The sequence below is a fragment of the Ricinus communis genome, chromosome 1, assembly GCF_019578655.1.
Source record: "Ricinus communis isolate WT05 ecotype wild-type chromosome 1, ASM1957865v1, whole genome shotgun sequence".
In the NCBI taxonomy this organism is placed as follows: domain Eukaryota; kingdom Viridiplantae; phylum Streptophyta; class Magnoliopsida; order Malpighiales; family Euphorbiaceae; genus Ricinus; species Ricinus communis.
The window spans coordinates 28,924,596-28,949,691 of record NC_063256.1 but is presented as its reverse complement, the minus strand read 5'-3'; the positions used below and the strand labels follow the sequence as shown (position 1 = coordinate 28,949,691).

Genomic DNA, 25,096 nt, shown 5'->3' with positions numbered 1-25,096 from the left:
TTACCCGAGCCGCTCGAAGGCATCCAGCATTCCAAACCAGCTCTGATATCTACATTCACTGCTGGTCTACACCATTACAGGTAGAAGGGAGAGCTTTGAGGTAGTGATGCAGACATATGTCTTCATCCTTTAGGCACTACACCAGCACAGAAAGCTGGATTTGGGTTATCTCCTAGCCAGTCATATCAGGATCTTTGTGAGGGAATCCAAGAAGATACATCTCTGTTTTGGCCCCTACATCACACGATTGGCTAGGAGGTTAGGTGTTCTGGATGGCTGTTTGAGTGAGCTGACCTAGATAGAGGACATGTTACCCAGTGGGAGTTCGCCAGATGATTAACATGCGAATGGTGATAGCTTCTCAGGGGCCCCATGACATTGAGTACAGATTAGTCATCCAGATCCTACGAGAGGTTAGGGAGGCTAGAGCTAGAGCACCACAAGACCCAGCTATGGACGTACCAGAGGTACGACCTCGAGATATACTTGACCCAGCACGTGCTTTCGCCCCCTCTCTTGGTGCTTCATCTTCACACACTACCCTTCCAGTGCTTAGATAAGTGCCCTTCCAGATCGCTTAGACAGGCTTTCAGACCTTCAGCAGTAGCACTTCACCGAGTTCAGGCAGTTCCAAGAGGAGACCAGAGCACAGCTCTAGGGTCTTAATGAGGTACTGCAGCAGCTTTTAGAGGGCCTCAAGGGACAGGTTACAGAGTCAAATTAGATGGCAACTCAGCTCCAACAGATTGCCGATTCCGACAAGGATGATGGAGTGCAATGATTCTTTGATGACTTGGGTGATATTGAACTGGACCTCAGCCATTGTTTCCTAGATACGACCCAGCCTTCACCAGTTCCAACTTCCACTAAGGACCCTCCACTGTCTACAAGCATAGCTCCTGCTGAGGATGCACTGATGCCCCCATTAGCCTCAACTTCCACCCAGAACCCCCACCGGCCACTAGCACAGCTTCTGCTGAGGACGCTCCGATTTTCACCCCCCAGCCTCGACCGTTGATCAGGGCAGTCTTCCCTAGATTTTCTTTCATTTTCTACTTTTCTTTACTTTATTTTTCATACATGTCATGTACTTTGATATTATTAATTTTGCTTTCCTTATTTGTACTTCCCATGCGCGATACCCACTTTATTTTACACTCAAGACAGTGTATCCTTCAAGTGTGGGGTGGGTAATTATACTGTATGTTCCTTTCTCTTTCCTTTGACTTTTGGATGTGTCTGAGATTGCTATCGTTGATGTTGTATATTGTTAGGATGCTAGGATAATATGTCTTTATGCACTTGAGTTATGTTATTTCTGAGCTGATTAACAATTTGATTTATAGAATTATAGTTACTTTTCTTTGTTGTTCATTGTCCTTAGAAAAAAATTAATGGTGTTTAATACATCAACTCTAGCGGATTAAACCAGTGTTATTTAATTGTTTCTCAAGTTGTCGAATTGTAACATAGAATGTTGATAATGTTATACGCATGTATTTCTTAAGTGATCACCTAATTGATGATGTTGAGAACCAATTGTAATTAATGCCATACTTCAAATGTGAGATTTTGAGCCATTTTGAGCATTCATCTTTGTATTTCTTGTTTAAGTGTGCATTGTACTTGGCTTTGCTTCTAGAACTTGCTCTGTAATGCTTGTTAAGGTTGCATGAATTTGTGAATACCATGAGATGATTTGGGCAAATTAGGATTCACCATATTTGGCCAGAAGCCTATTCTTTGTGTTTTCATTAGTTAGCCATGTTTGAGCCTTTATCCCTTTTCTTCATTTTTTCATTTCACACTTTACATCTTAGCCCCTTCATTTTATCTTTCTTTTACCTTTATGCTAAATTTTTTTATGATTTGCTCACTCTTATTTAGAATTAAAATGCCATTTGCTATGTTGGTAAGTTCACTTAGTTCTATTTTATATTTTAGATGGTCCCTTCAATCCAACTTGTATTTTTGCTCTTTACTTTCTTTAGTTGTATGCAACAGTTATCCAGTTCTCGTTTATAAAAAAACAATAATAAAATTCCTTATTTCTTTATCTCTTTATTCGATTGATAGTATTTTCGAGCGTTATTCTACAAATTGAGGATTTTAGTGAATACTTTTTGGGCATTTAACACTTTGAGCATACATTGTGGTTTATTGCAATAATTTTTAGCATTTTCACACTCTTTTCCCAAATCTCCATACCTTTACCTTAGCCCCATTACAACCCTGGTAAAGACCCTTTGATTTTGGTATTCATTTGTTTGCAGTAGCGAAGATAGGATTTATGAGCAAGCTTATGGTAAGCAAGTTTTATGCATTTGCTTTGAGGGATTGTTTCTCACCTTATATACACTTTAAGTGACTTGAGTGATCCTTGTGAGGCATTGGTTTTTCATGTTTGTTATCGAGTTGTTGTTTAAGTTATTTATGCATTGATATTATCTCCATTCAATGTTAATAATTTGCAACTTAACTTATGATTGAGTTTCTTTTGAGATGTATTGAATGCTATTTATTGTGGCCTAGGGGCATGAACTTTGAGGACTTGCTGACTGCATCTTTGTGAGTTGAGTTATTAATTGCTTAAGGACAAGCAAAATCTTAACATGTTTGATGTGCATAGTTTTACACATGTTTGCTTGCATATTATTGTGCATTTTCTTAGCATTTATTGTGTTTTTATTCCAAGATCACTCGTGTTTTGTGTCCTTTTGTATTCCAAGAGATTTTATGGGTCCATCATCAATGTTCGAGGAATTTTATATCAATTCCGGGCAAAAACGGACGTAATCAGAGGCGTTTGACCTTGGGATAATCAGCTTTCCATTCCTTCATCACATAATCCCACACTTCAATGCCTAGGAATTCAAATATATTTCCATATGAAATTTCCAAAAAGCATAATCGGATCCGTCGAAGAATACCTTGAGGTGTTAGGCTCCTTCATTAGTTGCCATGATCTTTGCACTTGCAATTAATCTCGATAAGAGTGACTTGGCTCTGATACCACTTGCTTTCCCTTAGAACCAAGAAGGGGGATTGAATTAGTAACCTCAAATTACGGAAGTAAGAGGCTTTAGGTAAAAACATAAAACATAAAGGAAAAGGATGAAGAGATTAAGGGTTATAAGCCAATTGGCTTGCTGTCAAGTGATCTCTTCAACATCTTGTAAAATTTTGGTCATATGAAAAGCGCCCCCGTGCCTCAAAAGCACCCTCGTGCATTTGGGGTCTTTTTACAAGACTTGCTTCAAGGCTCAAGAATATTTAGGATAAGCTTGGTTCCTTTAGTGCTCTGTCATATAGACACTCAGTCATGATGTTACAGATAATTAATTTGGTTGTGAGGATCAAAATAGAGATGAATTGCACCTTAGCTCAATAATCTCCCCCTTTTGATTCTGATAACCAAATTGATTAGAAATTCAAAATTGATCAAGTATACATGTAATTGAATAGCTAAGAACTAACATTCAAGAGCCAAGGAAACAATTTACTTGAAGTAATTTAATAATTTGTTACTCCCCCTTAATGTTTGTATTTCCTCTCCCTTAGTTTTTGTAATTAAGCATATCTGATTTATACTTCTCCCCCTTTGAGCAATTAAGCATATACTTGATAACTTTTAGTAATTAATTACTCAAGTTAAGTATTAATCAATGTAGATTTCTCTCCCTCTTTTGGAAAAATTAAAAAAAGCAAGGCAAATTGCAAGGAGATAGAAAATAAGATAAGATTGCATCCATAAAGAAAATGTTTTACATATATGTAATCAATAAAGGGAAGACATGCATGAGAAGGAAATAAAATGAGAAATGAGGAAATAAAAAAATAAAAAATAGAGAAATTAATCTTATTCTTCTTCATCATCTTCTTCTTCCTCTTGAAAAAACATAAGCTTTTTTTCTTTTCCACTAGAGTTAGCTTGAGGAGGTGGAATTGGAGCCTCTTCTTCCTCAATCCTCTACATGACAATGAGGAATCTTATGGGCTTTTTGGATTTCTACTAAATCTGCATGCAAATGGTGGAGATAATTCTAAGTTTTCTCCATTCGCTTAAGCACTTTGTCCTCAAAAGAAAGAGAAGATGAAGAGGAAAAGAAGAAGGGGTTGGTTCACTTAGGATCCTATGGTCTTTCTTCCTTTTCTTTCTATCATCCATATACTCCCCTATGACTAGAAAAAACTCCCCATCTATTTCCCACTTAAGTCTAAGTCTAATGACTTTGACATGCTCAAGGAAAGCTAATCCTAGAAAAAGTGGTGAGATAGGAGGGGTTAGAAAAGTCTTGTTTAGAGGAGACAAGAATGGCACCTTGTTGAGCATTGCCAAGATGAAGAAGGTGACCAAGAAAAAATTTAGAAGTGAGGATGCGCTTACCATGAATCATCGCATAGAGGAAAAGAAGGTCTTTTGTGGAACTTTCTCAACCTCAATATCCCTTGCATGGATGTTGGTGGCTATAATCCTGTGTACTACCCAATGTGTTAAAGATTTAAGGTCTTTAGAGAGGGATTCTTTAGAATGGTTTCTTTGGTTGAGATTTGACTCCAAAGTTGGGAAAAAGAAAGAGGCATTTCTACAAGATTTTCAATGATTGAAAGATGGCTTCTTAAAAACCAAAGATAGAAGAGAATTAGGGTCTAGAGAGGGTTCTTTTCTCCCCAAAGAGCCTAAAATCTATCCTATAATTATCATCCCCATCTCCCTTTTTGTTAATCACTAACGTAGAAAGAAATTTCTTAGTGAGATTCTTAAATTCTATTTCTAAGATTTAGGATAGGAAGAAGTCTCTAAGCCCTACATTATCAAGGAGTGTGTGTACCTCTTGTGAAATACCAATCTCAATGAGGACTTCTTAATCAAAGAATCTACTAGGTTGAGTTTCTTTCCTCTCTATAGTCATGTACTTGATTCTTGCTTCATCATTCACTCCCTTCATTCTTTTTATGATTGTTTCAGATGATGAAGAGCTTCTTCCAACAGCTTTTCTTAGACCCATGCTTGTCTTGAGGAAGTAAAAGAGACTTGGGATTTTTGAAGAAAAAAAGAAGGATTTTTTTAAAGCTTAATTGAATAAGTGTGAAAAGGTGATGTAAATGTGTAAGATGTGGCTTGTATAGCCATAAGAGGGTGTTAAAACAGTCAAAAACGGCTAGTTTCATATTAAAATCCATTTTTAAAAAGTCTATAACGGCTAGTTTTTTGCTGAAATCGAGGAGAAGTACAGGCTCGCCTAAGAAGTGCGGTCGCACTTTTGAAAAAATAGTCAACAGCTATAATTTTAAGAAACTGCGGTCACGCTAAGGAGTCGCGAGCGCGCTTTTAAGGTCATTTCCTATAACGGCTAGTTTTTTTACTAAAATCGAGGAGAAGTACAGGCTCGCCTGAGAAGTGCGGTCGCACTTTCGAAAAAAAAGTCAACAGCTATAATTTTAAGAAACTGCGGTCGCGCTAAGGAGTCGCGAGCGCGCTTTTAAGGTCATTTCCTAGATTGCATAGCAACCTATAAAGTGTGAGTGCTCCTTTTGTAATTCTAAGCAAAAACCACGCAGAAGTAAATGAATGAGCATGTATTTTTCACATTGATCATATCATTTTATGTATGAGTATTAAAATGCACAAAGATTAAAAATGGATCTAGTGCTAAGAATTAGCACAAATAGGCATGAATTTAAGCTAAGGTGCTTCCATCAATCATTCCTAGTTCTCTCTTTATGAAATTCATTCTCTCCTCAATTAGGGCCTTGGTGAAAATATCGGCTAGTTATTTGTTTGTATCAACATCCTCTAGTACTACACTACCATTTTGAACATGATCTCTCAAAAAGTGGTGTCTAATATCTATGTGCTTACTCCTAGAGTGTCGAATAGGATTTTTAGAAAGATTTATAGCACTAATATTGTCATATTTTATAGGAATATAATCAACCTCTCTCCCATAATCTATTAATATAGCACTAGTGTTGTCACCTTTGATAGGAATGTGATCAACCTCTCTCTCATAATCTCTTGATTGTTGCCTCATCCAAAGGATTTGAGCACAACAACAATCCACCGCCACATATTCAGCTTCCGCGGTGGAGAGAGCAACCAAGACTTGTTTCTTACTAAACCAAGATACTAAGCATTCACCTAGAAAATGGCAAGTTCTGAAGGTGCTTTACCTATCTAATAAACTACTAGCACAATCAGCATTCGAATAACCTATTATATCAAAGGATGTTTCCCTAGGATACCAAAGTCCTAAGTTCAAGGTTCAACATAAATATTTCAAAATTCTTTTTACGGCATTTAAGTGAGACTCTTTTGGACAAGATTGAAATCTAGCACACAAGCAAACACTATACATAATATCGGGTTTAGAGACGGTTAAATATAAAAGTGAGCCAATCATACCTCCATAAAGCTTTTCATTTACGCTCTTACCCTTCTCATTCTTGTCAAATTTTATTGTGACACTCATTGGGATTTGGCTACTTTGCAACCATCCATCTCAAATTTCTTTAGTAGTTCTCTTGTGTACTTGGATTGGTTGATGAATATCCCATCTTTGCTTTGCTTGATTTGAAGACCAAAGAAGAATTTGAACTCTCCCATCATGTTCATTTCAAATTTTCTGGTCATATACTTAGCAAAATCCTCAGAAAGCAACTCATTAGTAGCTCCAAATACAATGTCATCAATATAAATTTGAACAATTAGAGTATCATGTTTATGTTTCTTTACAAAAAGACTAGTGTCAAGCTTGCCTTTTTAAATCCAGTTTTAATTAAAAAAGAACAAAGCCTTTCATACCAAGCTCTAGGAGCTTGCTTTAATCCATTCAAGGCCTTAGAAAGTTTGAAAATATGATTGGCAAACTTATAATCTTCAAAACCGAGAGGTTGCTCAACATATACTTCCTCCTCAATGAAACCATTGAAAAAATTACTTTTCACATCCATTTGAAACAACATAAAATTCACATGACATGCATATGCTAAAAGCATCCTAATAGCTTCTAATCTAGCAACCAGGGAAAAGGTCTCATCATAATCAATGCCTTTCTCTTCCTTGTAACCTTTTGCAACTAATCTGGCTTTGTTTCTAATGATAGAGCCTTGTTCATGTAACTTGTTTCTAAACACCCGTTTACAACCTATAATTTGGTTATCCTTGGGTCTAGGAACAAGTTCCCATACTTTGTTTCTCTCAAATTGGTTGAGTTCATCTTGCATAACAATCACCCAATTCTCATTATTTAAAACCTCATCAATGGTCCTTGGCTCAATTTGAGAGACAAAGGCTTGATTATTTAAAGCTACTAGTTTAGAACGAGTACTTACACCTTTTGATAAGTCTCTAATGACTTGAGTAGGAAGGTGATCCTTTTTGAAGTTCCAAGCTTTTAGAAGACTTTAGGAGCTTTCCATCTCTTGAAGGTCTTGAGTTGCATCTTGATTGTGTTGATCTTCTTGAACTTCCTCTATAGGTTTGTCTACTCCTTTTGAGGGATCATCAACATTCAGCTTGAGTTCCTCAAATGCACCTACATGATCATTCACACAAACACCTTTCCCAAGATCAAGCTTGTTTTGATTCATTAAAAACTACACTCATAGACTCTTCAACTACTAAAGTACATTTGTTAAAGACTCAATAAGCTTTGCTTGAGGTGGAATAGCCTAGGAAAATTCCTATATCGGTTTTGGCATCAAATTTTCCAAGGTTGTCCTTGGTATTTAAAATTTAGCATTTGCAACTAAAAACTCTAAAATATAAGACCTTAGGTTTTCTTCCTTTCCAAAGCTTGAAGTTTTGTTTAGTAACAGCTTTTGAAAACTCTAATTGCAATATAACAACTAGTGTTAACGGCTTCAGCCCAAAAGTAAGAAGGAAGTTTATACTCATTGAGCATTGTCCTAGCCATTTCCACTAGTGTTCTATTTTTCCTTTTCACAACTCCATTTTGTTGGGGAATTCTAGGAGCTGAAAGATTGTGAGAAATTCCAAATTCTTTACCAAGGTTTTCAAAAAGATCATTTTTAAATTGTTTTCCATGATCACTCCTTATAGAGGAAATCAAATACCCTTTTTCATTTTGAACATGTTTTGCAAAAGAATTGAAAATATTGAAAGCTTCATTCTTATGAGCAAGGAAATTAACCCAAGTAAATCTAGATTAATAATCAACAATCACAAATGCATATGACTTTCCACCCAAACTAGCTACTCTAATAGGTCCAAGCAAATCCATATATAATAGTTGAAGTGGTCTAGAAGTACTTACAATAGTTTTGGATTCAAAGGATGATAGATGTTGTTTTCCCATTTGATATGGTTCACAAGGCTTGTCTTTGATGAACTTCACTTTGGGAAGTCCATTAACTAGCTCCTCTTTGGCTAACTTGTGTAGAAGCTCTATGCTTGCATGTCCAAGTCTTCTATGCCATAGCCAAGATTTATCACTAATAGACACAAGACACTTGAAAGATTGATTAGCAACTTTGTGTAGGTCAATTGTGTAGGTGTTGCCACTTCTTTCTCCTTTGAATATCACTTTGTCATCCACTAGGGAATTGACAAGACATCCATTGAAGTCAAAAGCGGCTTTGTTCTCTTTATCACACAATTGACTCACACTCAATAAATTATGTTTCAAACCATAAACTAGGAAAACATCATCAAAAAAAGATTTACCATCCTTACTATTGGAGCTGATGCCAATTACCTTACCCTTGGCATCATTTCCAAAAGTTACTGTCCCTCCTTTATAATCCTTGACATTTACAAAGAGGCTCTTGTCACCCGTCATATGCCTTGAACATCCACTATCAACATGTCAAAGATTTGTGCTTGTGGATTTAAGAAAAAAACTATAAAAAGGAGTCAATTCACTTAATTTTTAGGTACTCAAACAAGGTTGGGTCCTTTGTGGTTAGTATTGGAAAATTCATTCATGAAAAGATGCATTTTCCTTATTTTGCATTTCACATTTTTTCAAAGAATTGTTCTCTTCAAAAAGTTTTTCTTTTGAAACATCATCCAATGATTTCCTTAGCTCATCATTGGAAGTGTTTAAGGAGGCAATTTCCTTCTTTGAAATTTTAAGGTCTTCCTCCAAGCTAGAACATTTGTTTTTGTAGAAATTTAATTTTGAAAGCATGTTTTGTAACAGCTCATTCTCATCATCCAATAAGTCATAACTAAAAGAATGAGAAGATGAATAATGAGAAGAAGAATTGCATGAATGATAAGTGGAATATACCTCTTGGGAGTCTTCCATATTTGCCATGAAGCAAAGATTAGCCTCCTCTTCTCTTTCAATTTCATTGTTGGAGGACGAAGATGCATCACTCCAAGTAGCCTTCAAATCCTTTTTCTTCTCTTTATCTCCTTTCTTCCTCTTCAAGTACTTAGTAAAATCTGGTTTGATATGCCATTGCTTCCCACATTCATAGCAAGTGACTCCCTCCTTCTTGTCCATATTTATCCGAAGGAAGGCTCCTAAGGATTTTTTTTGTTGATGTCCATTAGCTCATAGTGCTTTCTAAGCTTTCTCATGTTGTTGATGATGGTGAGAAGTCTATTTGTCATATCGGTGACGGACTCATTAGGCTTCATCTTGAACATCTCATATTTGGTGATGTCCATTTGAATCTTCCTTGATTTTACTTGCTTCGTGCCTTCATAATAATTCTCCAACGTAGTCAAAATTCGATGAGCCATAGTGCAATGATGCACTCCCTCATATTCTTCTCAAAAGAGGCAACTCATAAGTATAGCCATTACTTGCTTGTTCTTGTGGTTGTGCTTCTTGTGGGCATCAACCCATTCTTCTCTAGGAAGGATTCTTTCTTCATCATTCTTTGTTTCGGTAGGAGCTTTCCATTCCTTCACTACATAGTACTACACTTCAATGCCATAGGAATCCAAATATATTTCCATATGGAATTTCTAAAATGCATAGTCGGATCCGTCGAAGAACAGCTTGAGGTGTTAGGCTCCTTCATTAGTTGCTATGATCTTTACACTCGCAATTAAGCTTGATAAGAGTGAACTTGCTCTGATACCACTTATTGTCCTTTGGAACCAAGAAAGGGGATTGAATTGGTGACCTCAAATTGCGGAAAATAATGATTTTAGATAAATAAGAGATTAAGGATAATGTAGGGAGAGTAAGGGTTAGAAAAGATGACACAAAGGATTTATAGCGGTTCGGGAACAAAACTCCCTACATCCACTCCTCAAGATCACACTTGAGTGTTTCACTATAATCACTAAGATTGCGTTTTACAAGTTTACCTAACAACTTGGTGTTTTCAAGGCTTATACTAAATCTTTTCCCTTAGTGAATCAATCTCTCACTAATTCCCTTAACCCTTGAGTATTAATGGTTACTCAACAACTAATTCCTTATACTTTTAATACCTAGGCTCATATAATAACCCTTTTGAGTTTTAGTTGAACAAAGAGTTTCAACTTAATAAACTTTACAAAGAAAGAAATTTAGTGTAGAAAGCTAAGAAATAAATTTGTACGAGTTCTAGTATATCGAATTCACACACTTAGTTGTAGAGTCTTTATGTAGGGTATTTATACATATACCAACCTCTTGGAGACATTGTAATAAGGCCAAAACTCTTAAATTGAAAGATTTGATGACTTGGCAAAAATTTCCTAAATTCATGGAAAGCACCTCTGTGCTCTCCAAGCGCGTTCGCACATTCTAAAAAGAGATGTTAGGGCTCCAACAGCACTAGCCACGTGGCACTGATAGGGTGGCTAAGATGTCAACGATTACTGACATTGAATTAATTGTGAAAACTGCCCCCCCAGCCACAATACCATCCTCACACTTGCCTTTTCCTCATCTAGAAGCACCATCGCACTTCTCATCATGCTATCTTCTACCAGTTTTACTCTCAAGGCCTAACGTGAGGCGCCCTCGCAATTCTTGAAGCTTTGGCACTTTGACTACCAGGTGTCATGAGGCAATTGGCTTGCTGTCAGGTGGAATTTTCAATGTCTTGTAAACTTTTGGTCATATGAAAAGCGCCCCTGCGCCTTGGAAGCACCCTCCCGCTTTTGGGGCCTTTTTACAAGACTTGCTTCAAGGCTCAAGAATGTTTAGGATAAGCTTGGTTCCTTTGATGCTTTGTCATATAGACACTCAGTCATGATGTTAAAGATAATTAATTTGGTTGTTAGGATCAAAATAGAGATCAATTGCACCTTAGGTCAACAGCCTTGAAGGAAGAGAGATGGAGTTTCCTAAGCTTGATCTATTCATCACTAGTTAGGGTTTTGAGAGGGGTTCTAAGGGCTGTTGCACTATTCTAAGTTATATTTTCAGAGCTAGGGTAAAGAAAATTGTGTGTATTTATAATGCAAGAACTCAAGCCAAAGTCAAACTCTACAAGTGAAGAGCCAATCGGCTCTATGCATAGTCGATCAGTTGTATGACGTGGCCCGGTCCCAAAATCTCATTTTTCAATGTATTTTTGCATTCTGACATTCATACAAGTCATATATATGTAAAAATTAATGTTGAATAATGAAAATATGCATCCAATAAAGGTTAATATCAAAATCCAGTGTTATATAGCCATAGTAAGTGTAGTAATAAGTATCAATACAAAATAGTGTCCTAAAATAAAAAAAAAGCTACAATAGTCAAGAGAATTCACTAGAGCCCTCCCTGAAATCATCCATCCCCTTATCCAACTCGGTCGTTAGGCCCTAGGTCCGAAGAGCAGATAGCTGGAGTGTCAAAGTCTCGATCCACTACTGCTGAGCATCAACTTGCCCCTATAAGCCCTTATGGTCCTATTGCACAAACCTAAAGGATTAAACATGCATTAAGAAACATACATACATATCATACATATTCATTTTTGTTTAACTTACCCTCTAGTCTTTATTGACAATGAAGAATTGTCTCCTACCGGCAGCAATGAGCTAGTGTATATGCTCGAACTGATCTCTTTAAATGTGTTAGATTATGTATATACATGTGCTACTGACGTTTTAAGAAAGTAAAGATAAGAAAAAGTAATAAAAGGAAACGCTAATCACATAGGTGCATATGCTAGAAGTGAACTTTGGAGGGAGAATCAACTTTAGAGCCAGTTGGTGGTCGAGGGTGCTAGAGGGACTCCAATATGACATGGTCATATCCAAGAGGAACAAAATGCTCTCAAGAATCACATCTGACATCATCGTAAGAGGTGTTTATGGGCAGCAGTTTCGAGCGCATAACTAAATGTCCTTAGCAACTATGGCACTACAAGGCTTCTTAGCCTAATTGGAAACATGCTAACGAGTCATATAGACTAGCACGGAGAAAGGGCATTGCCACCTGGGTAAGTCACTACGACACTATTACTTCTTACGTGGCATAACTAGATTTCTTAAGGAAGCTTTGCTGTATTCAGAGATAGATCTGAAAATGAACTTCCTTAATTGTGTATTCCTACCTTTAATTTTATTAGTTAATAGTCTATTCCTTATAAATGCAACATAATATTTCTACACATAAGCAATACAGCATGTTATAAGTCCACCTAATTTTAGCCCATTTTATCAAGCCTACCCCGAGTTTACCAACCATTATTCCTAAATAGGCTACTTTTTACATACAAAGCCTGTTTTAATTTTCTAAGTTAAATGGGTCAGTCTATTAATTAAACATGGCAAAATCCATCTAAGTGTAATTGAATTTATTATTAGGCCTAATCACCATCTTATTAACCTAATGGACTATAAGTTGCATGCCAAAATCCAAAATTTAAAGCCCCAAGTCTATATGAGTTATTTTTAATTAATAATCAAGCAAATATTTTTCTACTATTCACATATTACATATATCAAAGAAAGCAAGAAAGCAAGAAAAATAAAATTACATTTGCAAGAATAAAATAGGAAAAATATATAAAAATACGAATAAAATAGGCATAAAATAGCAACATCCGATCATCGTGTGAAGATCAGCTTTGTGTATAGCCGATCGGCTGTAGGGCTAGTTCTAAGCCGAGTCAAGCAGACAATAACTTCAGAATTCCCATATAATCAATGTACATGCATAAAAAATACAAAATAATGATTAATATAATATATATATATATATAACATAACGAAACAAGTAAATAAACTAATTTCTAGGGCAAAATAACATTAATAGATTTTGAATAGACCAACAGTAATTAATAAACTCAAAAGCAGATTTAAATAGATACTCAACTAAATATGGCAACCTGTTAGCACCCACTTTCTGGATTTAGATATCGAGAGAATTATGAAAAATCTGATGATGAAAGTTATTACCTTTCCTGAGTCTCAAGGGATTGTGGATGGTTAAATCATAGCTAGGGTTGCAAATAATTAAACCAAAAATTATTTTTTGAAATCAACTTAGACTAAATTGATAGAAAAATTAAGTTTACAAGATGAAATTGAAATTTTTGAAATATTCAGGGGTCAAATATAAAATTTTTTAAAAATTGCCAACCTAGAGCGAATTGGCTCTGCATACATTCAAATCAACTGTACACAGAGCCAAAGCTGATTGGCTATACATAGTCCAGAATGGCTCTAATTTCAAAATTTGACGTCGTTTTAGGGCATTTTTAAAAATAATTAAAAATATGTCTTTAATATATTTTATTGATTATTATTTACATTTTTAATATTATTTTGATTTATTCAATATTTATCAATATTCATCATTCAACAGTTTTGACAAGTCCAAAAATATTTTTATTTATTGATATTTATCAAATAACTAAAGAATGTATATCTAAGTCTCTAGGATTTCCTCTATCCTTCCCAATAAATAGAAAATGAAATCCTAGGCTTGAGAGGTTGGCAATTATCAACATAACGGCAGTAAGTTTTCAGAAGCAATACACAAAATTCCAAAAATCAAACACATAGCCAAAACACTCTAGATTCCTATCCAATCCTCGATTCAACCTCCTCCTCAACACCTGTCGTTCTCAATTGAGCATGATTTTAAGAAAGTACCCTTTTATCTAATGACTTTTCTAATCTTTATTTCATGTTTAGTATGTTTATAGTTTATCAAATTCTTTTATTTTTTTATTATTTATGTATAATTCAATTGAAATTGCCTCAAAGAACTAGCAAGATTGTGTCTTCTACAACCTCAACAAACAACGAGATGGTGTCTCCCAAAATTCGAGCAAATAGCGCAGTGGTGCCTCCTATCCTAAGGGCAAGATGGTGTCTTTTCTATAGGGGCTCATTTATTAACATAGAAAAGTGATGCTTCCTGCCTTAACAAGTAGCGAGATGGTGTCTCCTACGACCTTAATAATGATGAAATGTTGCCTCTCGGAATTTGAGCAGACAGCGAGGTGGTGCCTCCTACCCTGAGGTCAAGATGGTGTCTTCCCTATAGGAGCTCATTTATCAATAGTGAAGTGGTGCTTCCTGCTTCAATAAAGTAACAAAATGGTGTCTCATACAACTTCAAACGACGAGATAGTGTCTCCTAAAATTCTTTTCAAGTGGTAAAGTGGTGCCTTTGGTCCTGCAACTTCAGTAAAGTAGCAAGATGGTGTATTCTACAACTTCAAACGGTGAGATGGTGTCTCTCGAAATTATTTTAGCCAGTGAGGTGTTGCCTCATGTCCTATCATCCAATCAAAGTGGTGAGATGGTGGCTCCCACAGCAAATTGATCCTTTCCACAACATGCAAAAGATAGCGAGATGGTGCCTCCTATCCTTGGGGCAAGACGGTGTCTTCGCCATAAAACAACATCCATCGCAGCAGTGAAGTGGTGCTTCATGCTTCAGCAAATAAGACTTCAAATCCAAAGATCATGATTAGGTGACATCTAATTCATTATGCTTGGACTCAAACTCATTCTCTCAAAATTTATTTTACGTGCAAAACTAATTTTTAAAGAACTCATTTTCCAAAGCAAAGGGCAAATTATTATTATTTAACTTTTGCTCCTCGACTATATAAGCTCGATGTGAGACTAGGATAAGTCTAGTAGAGTGAACTTTGAGAAGCAAAGGGAAAAAAGCCTTGAAAGGCACCTAAGGACACTAAGAACCTCTAGAAGGCATTAACGAGAGAAAAAGAATCCTTAAATACCCTAATTCGGAACCTGAAAACCTCACTCACGACTCAAAACCCTAATGGACTACCTTAAACCCACGTAGGGTAAGGCCAACTCCACGTGGGCTTAGCTAAGCCCATATAAGGTTAGCCCAAAGCGAAGCCCACATTCTTAGTAAAGCCCACGTGGCCTAAACGATAATCTGCATGGGTTTAGGCTCCAAAAGGCTATTAACTCTAAATTTTATGCATTTGGCAGTGGGAATAAACCTAGGGACACATGCTATCATTAAAATATAAAGCAATAGCCACAACTCTAAACCTTTAATAATAACAAAAAACCCTAAGTTTCCATTCTCTAGACCATTCTCTCTAACAATTCTAGCCACTTTCTTCCACATAAAACCCTAAAAGCTTCATCCTTTACTCCTTTATACATACCTCCATACTTGTGCAACCACTAACCCATATTCATTACACCTCTAAACCACCTCCCTACCACCTTAAAACTCTTCTATTAAACACCTCTAGCAACTAAAAAGCACTCCCCCACCCTAAAGTCTACATTTCTTGGCAAAGACCCTCAAAACACCCACTTCCATAAACTCAACACCTTTAAGCCCACAAACCAACCATAAAGACATAAATCTTTGTTTCTCCACTTAAGGTTTTCGTTTTGTAGGTCTCTTGGTGGTGTCTGGAAGCATTTTACTCCCTTCTAGTGTCTCAGGAGTAGAAGTCTCTTCACTTATGCAAATATTTTGAAAATCTCGAGGGCCTAAAATTCAAAGCTAAACTTGTTTGATGTAAGTGTATTTCACCTACAAATTAGACCTATTTGGCATAAAAACTTATAGAAATTGATGCAAATTAAGTTGAATATGACCCCTCTCACACTTTTTATTCTTTTTGTCGTAGGTTTGAGCAAGAGAAGAAAAATCGAGAAAAGAAGGGTGTAAAAGAAGGGATGAGCAAGAAGAGCCAAGAATGCATCAAGAATTCAAGATCCTTGTGTGACCAAGTGTTTGACATGGTTTGTGTCATTTTATGAGGAAAAGTAACACAATCAGTGTCACCCTGAAGAAAAGCTATTATTTTACAACACAGTCCGTGTCAATTTATGAAGGAAAGTGACATAGTCTGTGTCAATCTCTTAGGAAGCTACTATTTATAACACGGTCCATGTCACGCGGGTTTCATATTTAAGAGATGCTTCACACCCTGATATGGTCCATGTCACTTTTTGCATAAAGCCAACACGGTCAAGCTGGAAGTTTCGTTTTAATTGAAAGACACATGAGCAACATCAAGGGGGTTATAAATACTCATCGTTTAGACACTTAGGGCAAGAAGGTAAAAGGGAAGCCGTCAAAGAAAAGAAAAAACTGGGAATTTATACCAAAAAGGAAATTAAGAGATTTCCTTGGAGGTTTTTATTTTGGAAAATATTTCAAGCTCTTGAGAAGAGGATTGGAAGCGAGAAAGATTAATCTAAAGTATTTGCAAGTGGAGTTGGAGAAATATTGCTCTTTACTCTTAGTTTCATTTCATTTCAACTCTTGAATTTTTCATTTTTATGTCTTTTAAGCTTCTAATGACTTTGGATACCTTGATTTCTCTCTTTTTTATTACACTTTTAAGGATGAACAACTAAATCCTTACTAGGTTTATGATTTAACTTAGTGAATATTGGATTTTGACTTGAGCTTAATTAATTTGAAATCTCTTATGTTTAATGTTCAAGATTTCTGTTATAATTGCTATTCTCTTTTGTTTGGCCAATAAATATGAATTTATTTCGGCTTGAGGTGTTGACTGACACGTTTGCACTCAGGGTGCTTGATAAAATGCTTGCCTTAGGAGTATACTAGGTAGAGATGCCTCTTAGACACTAAGTGTCACTCTTTTTCCTAACTATGCCTTGTGAGCCTTTAAGATTTGTGGGATTGTGAGTATTTCTTGGTGAATAGGTGAGAGTATCCCTCAAGAAAATGAGTGAATCCTTTAGAGATTAAGGGTAGGAGTTAATAATTTAGAGGTAAGGGTTAACTTAACTAATTTAGGTGAGTGAGGCATAGCATATTAGGTTCTTTTCATTAGCTCAGTCAAACATAATAGGATCTAAGTGAGATCAAAAGCCCTAGTAATCCTTTCGCTTGAATCTTTTCCTTTGTTTTAATTAGCTCGAATATAATTTATTAGTTTAAAGTAGTACTAAAGTTTATTTTTATTTCTTTTAATCCAATATCGGTTGTTAGATATTAGTTAGCTAATTAATTTCAGTTATCATAGATTCAGTCCTCGTGGGACGATATTCTACTCTCAGTTAATTACTTTTGTGTGATCCTTATACTTGCAGGAATTCCACAAGAAGTTTTTAGCACTATTGCCAGGGATTGTTTATGTGATATTGATACCAAGTTAGTTGCTAGTAATCTAATGTTTTGTTTTATTTTATTGATTATGGGTACTTGTGTTGGTGCATGCGAAGAACAAAAAGTTTTGATAGTGCGCTTGTGCCTTTTGATCCGAGAATAGAAAAAACATTTCGATTGAATAGAGCTTTGAGAGAGAGACTACCATGGTTACCAATCATGGCTCATCAAGAGAATCATTTTCCTAGAGCACCAATGAGCAACATGGGCCACCATCAGAGAATGACAGGCCGATTATGGACTTCACTACACCTTTTGCCTAAGGAGAACAAAGTAGTATCCGAAGGCCAAGGGTGGAAGCAAATAATTTTGAGATAAAACCAGCAATCATTCATATAGGTTCCTTATTTTATGGGTTGGCTAATGAGGAGCCGAATGAGCATATACAATTCTTTTTGGATGTGTGTGCCACATTCAAGATTAATGGAATGAGTGAAGATGCAGTTCAATTTAGACTTTTTCCGTTCACTCTCAGAGATAAAGCAAGGATGTGGTTGAATTCTTTGCAACCGGAAACAATTACCACTTGGGATGAGTTAGTGAAGTGTTTTCTTAGCAAATATTTTCCATCAGCAAAGTCATCCAAGTTGAGATCCGAAATTTCAAATTTTAGACAAGGAAGAGATGAGTCATTGTATGATGCATGGGAGAGATATAAGGATATTTTGAGGCATTGTCCACATCATGGTTTCCAAAGTGGATGGTAGTGAGTAATTTTTACAATGGGTTGGTTTCTTCCACTAGAGACACCTTAGATATGGCGGCTGGAGGAAATTTATTGAAGAAATCAGTAGATGAGGGTTATGAATTAATAGAGGAAATGGCTTCAAACAGTTATAGATGGACGAATGAGAGGACTGAGATGCCTAAGGATGGAGGTAAGATTGAGGTAAATGCATTGACAGCCTACAAGCTTAGATTGTTAACTTAACAAAGCAAGTAAGCTCTATGAATTGTAATGCTATCAACTCTACGAATTTTCTGATTTGTGAGTTGTGCGGGGGTAATTGTCATACAAGTGTAGATTTTCAAGTGGGAAATTTATTTTCCTAATCTTCACTAGAGCAAGTGAGCTATGTTGGAAACTTCACAAACCGACAAGTCAACAACCCTTATTCGAACACCTATAAACCCATATGGAAAAATCAGCCAAACTTTGGATGGGGTAATGTTCAAAGACCCCAAGCTCTGCCCAGCTTTCAACAAGCAAATTACAACTCCCACCCCCAACCTCCAACCTAAGAAAGGAAGCAAGCTTGGGAAGTTGCTTTAGAGAAGTTTGTGAGTGCTATCAATAACAATCATGAGAAGCTAGAAGCAAAAATAGATCAAATTGCAAAGCATCATTCTTCCTCAATCCATAACTTGGAGATGCAAATGGAGCAAATTACTAAGTCCCTAACTCAAAGGCCACAAGGGAGTTTGCCAAGCAACATTGAGAATCCAAAGGAACATTGTAAAGCCATTTCTCTTAGAAGTAAAAGGAAAGTAGACCTCAAAGTGGGGTAAAAGAAGGAGGACAAGGGTAAAGCTAAGGTTAATGTAGCCACACCTCACATTGATTTCGAGGATGATGCACTAATTTCCTCTAATCAAGGAGAGCTTGTTAAGGAAGACAAAGAGGATGCTACTCCTCTACCATCGAAGATCCCTCCATATGTTCCTCCCATTCCATATTTTCAAAGGTTGAAGAGGCATGTGGATGTAAAGCAATATGCTAAGTTCTTGGAGATGTTTAAGAAGCTCCAAATTAATATTCCATTTATGGAGGCTCTTGCCCATATGCCTAATTGTGTGAAATTTCTTAAGGAGTTCATCTCCAACAAGAAGAAATTAGAGGAGTATGACACCATCTCAGTGACAGAAAGTTATAGTGCAATTGTGCTCAACCGGATGCTATAAAAGCTTTAAGATCCATGGAGTTTTACTATCCCATGCACTGTTGGTAATATTAAATTTAAGAAAGATTTGCTAGATTTAGGTGCAAGTATTAATCTTATGCCTTTATCTATTTTCAGGAAGCTCGGACTAGGCGAAATGCGACCAACATGAGTGTGCCTCCAAATGGTGAATCATTCGGTAAACAACCATAGGGAGCCATTAGGAGTAATCAAGGTGGACATATTCTTTTTCTCGGTGGATTTTATTGTCTTGGATTGCGAAGAAGATAAAAAAGTCCCAATCATCTTAAGGAGACCATTCATGATGTCTTCAATGGTAATCTTGTATTGAGAGTTGGAGATAACGAAGTGAAGCTGAATATTTTTCAGTCCATGAAGCATAAGGGTGAGGAAGAAGCTATTTGTATGAGAGTTGAGATCCTAGATGAAGTAGTGGAGGAGTTAGGAAGGAAGTAATCTTAGAGAGCGAAGAAGTGAAAGAAATTGAGAGCATAATGGATGAAGTGGGAAGTGAAGATGACTCACAAAATTCGTTTTACCCAAAAATTTTGACGAATGATGAGTTGAGGAAAAACTTAACACCAACTCCCACCTCCATCCACAAACTGCCAAAATTAGAACTAAAACCTTTACCATGTAGCCTTAGATATGCTTTTCTTAGACCTAATGAGACACTTCCAATAATCACTTCAAACAATCTTACTCCGGGGAAAGAAAAACAAGTGGTGAAAGGTAGATGGAAAGCTTTGGATGGCAAATTTCTAACATCAAAGGGATTAATCCTTCATTTGATATGCACAAGATTCTTTTGGAGGAAGGACATAAGCCAAGAGTAGACCATCAAAGGTAATTGAATCTGTATATGCAAGAAGTGGTAAGAGTAGAGGTTGCAAAGCTTTTAGATGCCGAGATTATTTACCTAATCTCAGATAGTTCTTAGGTGAGTCCCATCTAGTGTGTACCTAAGAAAGAGGGGATGACCATGGTAAAGAATGAGGAAGATGAGTTGATCTCTACAAGAGTAGTTAATGGATGGAGAGTATGTATTGACTATCGCAAGTTGAATGCAGTCACAAGAAAAGCCATTTCCCTCTTCCGTTCATAGATCAACTTCTAGAGGGTATTGCAGGTCATGCGTACTATTGTTTTCTAGACGGCTACTTTGGTTACAACCAAATAGTGATTGTTCCCAAAGATCAAGAGTAGACTACATTTACATGTCCTTATGGGACTTTTGCTTATAAGAGGATGTCGTTTGGCCTATGTAATGCACTGGCTACTTTTCAAAGGTTATGTTGGCTATTTCTTCGGATATGGTGGAAAGTGTTTATGGATGATTTTTTGATGTTCGGAGACTCATTCGACAAATGCTTGAAGAATCTTGATAAAGTATTTGCTAGGTGCGAGGAGACCAACTTTGGTGCTAATAGAACCACAGCAAAAGTTCTTCAATGCAGTTTCTTTTGGCCAACTTTGTTTACGGATGCTCAAATCTTTTTGAGATATTGTGATCACTGTCAAAAAGTGGAAATATTTCGAAGCAAAATGAGATGACTTTAAATTTGATATTTAGAGCCTTTCAATATTTGGGGGATAGACTTTATGCGTCTTTTTCCACCATCTTTTGGTTATCAGTATATCCTAATGGCAGTGGATTATGTGACAAAATGGGTGGAAGCCAAGGCAATAACCACAAATGAGGCCAAGGTGGTAGTGAATTTCTTGAAGAGTAATATCTTTACTCGGTTTGGAACACCAAGGGCTATAATCAGCGATGGGAGGACGCACTTTTGTCATTGCCATTTTGAAGCTCTTCTAGCTAAATTTGGCTTGCACCACAAGGTAGCAACTCCATACCATCCCCCAAACAAGTGGTCAAGTTGAAATTTCTAACAGAGAGCTCAAGTGGATCCTTGAAAAGACAGTCAACTCCTCTCAGAAGGATTGGGTGACAAAGCTTGACAATGCATTATGGGCGTATCGCATAATATACAAGACACCTATTGGGATGTCCCCATATAGGTTGGTCTATGTAAGTTGTGCCATTTGCCCGTTGAGCTAGAACACAAGGCATTTTAGGCCATTAAGACATTGAATTTTGATTTGGGGAAAGCCGAAAAGAAGATGTTTCTGCAACTAAATGAGCTGGAAGAATTGAGGCATCAATGATGATCTTGCCAAACTTTATAAGGAAATGACAAGTAAGTGGCACAATAACTTGATCATTCGAAAGACTTTTCATGAAGGTTAGTTAGTGTTGCTTTTTAATTCAAGACTAAAGCTCAAATCAAGATGGTCCGAACCTTTTAAAGTGGTACAAGTGCTTCCGTAATGGGACAATAGAGTTGGAGAATCTTAAAGGTGGAAGATTCAAGGTCAATGGATAAAGAGTAAAGGCTTTCACGGGAGGAACATTCCCAAAACATGTAGCTACAATGGCTTTGCTCGAAGCAAAGTGAAGAAAAGGGTTGAGCTAATGACCTTAAACAAGAGCTCTTGGAAGGCACTCCAAGTTTTAGTTGAATAGTAAGTTTAATTTTGTTGAAAGAAATAATCTCAAGCTAAATTCAATTTTGTGTCCAATATAGGTTGAAACAACAGAATGTGGAACCATGGAATGACGAATAAAGAATGAAGGAACCACCAATGCGGGTGATATCTCAAACTTTTTTCATTCTATTTGTCTGTTCATTGTTTTCATTTGAGATATTCTATGTGTTGGTATGTTGTGAATTGTGCTCCATTGAGATGATTAATCAATATGGTATTTGGGCAAAGTGTGGAATGGAGAAGGATAGATAAAGAGAGTAAAATCTCAAGTCTACAATCAGTTGTGACAAGGTCCATGTGTGTTTTACCTTAGAAGTGACATGGTCCATATCAGATTTTAGAAGACCTTATGTTTTGTAGCGCAGTCCTTGTCAAATTCTCCTTATAACCACCATGATCCATGTCAGATTTTAGAAGACCTTCTATTTTATTACATTGTCCATATGAGATTTGCCTTAAAAATGACATGGTCCATGCGGGACATGATGTGTTAAAAGTATAAAAGCCATCTTTTGAGGAATCTAAGGCAAATCTCTTCTTAAACTTCAAACCCTAGCTGTCAACCACTATTCTTTCCTCTACAACATTTATTTTCTCTTCTCCTTTATAACATTTCCTCTTTATTTCCTTCTAAACCCCCATTTCAAAAAAATTTCCATCTAAAACCCTTGTTTGCAAATGGCAAATGGTCTTAAGCTAAGAAAATCCATAGCAAAACACCACAAGGAGGAGAAACTAGATGTTGATACTCTCTTTCTATGGCTCACTTTCTTTCAAAAAGGAAGATATATGAGTTTAGAAGATAAGGGGTAGGAATCCGTTCGTTATTTATATCAAGACACATTGAGGAAGTGGGTTTGTGGGAGAGGGCATGTGTGTACATATACAATGTGGGTTAGGATTACTTTGTAATAGTCAAGCTAAAAGCCTATCGCCAACTAACTCTCATTTTCTTGAACACCCTAAGCATAAGAGGTTCAAAGCAAAATACTCAGTTGTGTTTCAAAGTATCTAAGCATCTGATGTTCAAGAGGTCTTTAAAGGACATTAATGAGTCATTTAATTTTCCCAAAAATGCTACTATTGAGGAAGACCCAAATTTTGATAAACAAGAATTCTGAAAGAAAATTATGGGGTCATCTACGGTATACGTTCCGGCTAAGTCCACTACTTCCAGCATCAAAGATCCAGCATTAAGGTATATACAGTTTATTGTCATGCATAATTTTTGGTAGAGATATAAGCATTCAAAAGGTATATAGAAATGAGCTGTATATTCTCTAGTGTAGAAGAAGGGGGGTAAAACTGAACAGTGGTTATTATCTTATCAACCATTTGAACTAGACACTGAATCATAAGTATGATCTAATGGTGGGAGGTATGATCACATGGATAGTAGAGATGGTTGGAGCTTTCGATTTAGAGCAAATTGAGCTACCCCAAATTCTCGGATGCTTGATATTGAACTTGAAAATTTTAGAGTCTATGGGAATGATTCATATGGTCCATGAGGTGTATGTGATTAATAAATGGCAAGAAAGTCATAGCCGAATACAAAAGGATGATGAGGGTGATGACATGGAAGTCAAGTCTTCTATCAAAACTAAGATTTTGAAGAAATTAAAAAACCTGGAGAAAGGAGCTAGAGAGGCAAAGAGAGAGATTTATGAGATTAAAAGGATGGTAACTGACATGCAAATCGAGGTGAGCAACATTAATGACAATGTTGAACAGACTATTGAATTCTTGGGAGTGCCGCCGCAATCTTTTACGAAAATCTCATCCAATGAAGATTAAGATCTCCAATCTTTCCTCTCTGTGACTTTGCCTAATGCTCATGTTGATTAAGTATTTTGGTGCCAACTCTAAATGAGTTGAACACATGACAATCTTTTTTTTTAGTTATTAGTTTTCTGTAAGATACATTTATAGTGTGTTATCTTTGTTGAATTTAGTTGGTTCTTTGTCAATTAGTTACTGATAAGTTTGATTGTTCTTCATTATTATTTTTCTTATTATTTTATTGTATTGGAATTTGTGGTGCATATGTGTGAAATTATGAGAAATTTATATGCATGCCAAATTATGAATTTTGATTTAATGCATAGGAGTTTTTTTATTTATCCACACAGTCCTAGTCACTTCACAAGGAAAAGTGACATTATTTGTGCGAGAAGAAAAATGATAGAGAAAAGAGTCTACCCTATGAAACGATCCATGTAGAAGTTAACTTAAAGGTGACATGGTCCGCGCCATTACATCGAAGAAAAAAATTAATAAGGGAGGTGACACGATCCGTGCCATCTTCTGCATAAAAGTGACACTATCCGTGTTGCTCAAGCAGTATAAAGTTGCAGTTAGGGTTCTTAAGCCCATTTCACACTCAAAATTAAGACTAAAACCTAGCTACCACACTCTTTCTCACTTTTTGTCATTCCTCTCTACAACTTTTGCACTTTCTCATCATTTTCATCATCAATTTGCTTCATTCTTCTTCTTTCTTTATCCCCTTCATAAATTTTAAAAATTTCTAAGTTATTTAAACTAAAAAAGAAGCAATTGAGGACTTCCATGGAAAAGAACAAGGGAAGAACAAAGCAAACATCAGTGCACCAGCCACTAAGGATGATGAGAAGAGAAGCATCTCCATTCCTAATGGCCGGAAAGTATCAACAAGAAAGGTACGATATGCTTATTGTCAGTCTCAAGAGTGAGTTAAAATCATATAATCCTATAATAAATACAGCCTTCTTAATAAAATATTTATTTAATCAGAATAAGATATCATATTATGTTAAAACCTATGTCATGCCATGATTCAAAAAAATACAATTTAAACATTTATGGGACGAGTACTTCAGCAAAACCCTAACCCCAATACTAGCAGCCTTTCGGCTCTCTTACTCTAATAGAACTGGTACCTAGAGAGCGAAGCTCAACTAAGGTCCTTAAATCTAGCCTGGTCACTTGATTCCCAATAAAGCCAGCGCCTAGAGAGCAAAGCTCGACTAGGAACCTTTCCTCTGGCAGTAAGATTTTCACAGCCTAGAGAGTTGTACTTAACTAGGGCAAATCCTAAAAATAATCTCTTACTACCTGTCTTTGATTAATACCAGTGCGCACACGGTC

The 25,096-nt window shown here is 36.4% G+C and overlaps 1 non-coding gene across 1 annotated transcript; it reads right to left on the bottom strand.

Moving 5' to 3' along the window:
- Nucleotides 1–18,100: 18,100 nt before the first annotated feature.
- Nucleotides 18,101–18,207, bottom strand: LOC112534235. The gene has a single exon (XR_003078536.1). It is a non-coding gene; the product is annotated as a small nucleolar RNA R71 (small nucleolar RNA).
- Between the last annotated feature and the right edge of the window lie 6,889 nt (nt 18,208–25,096).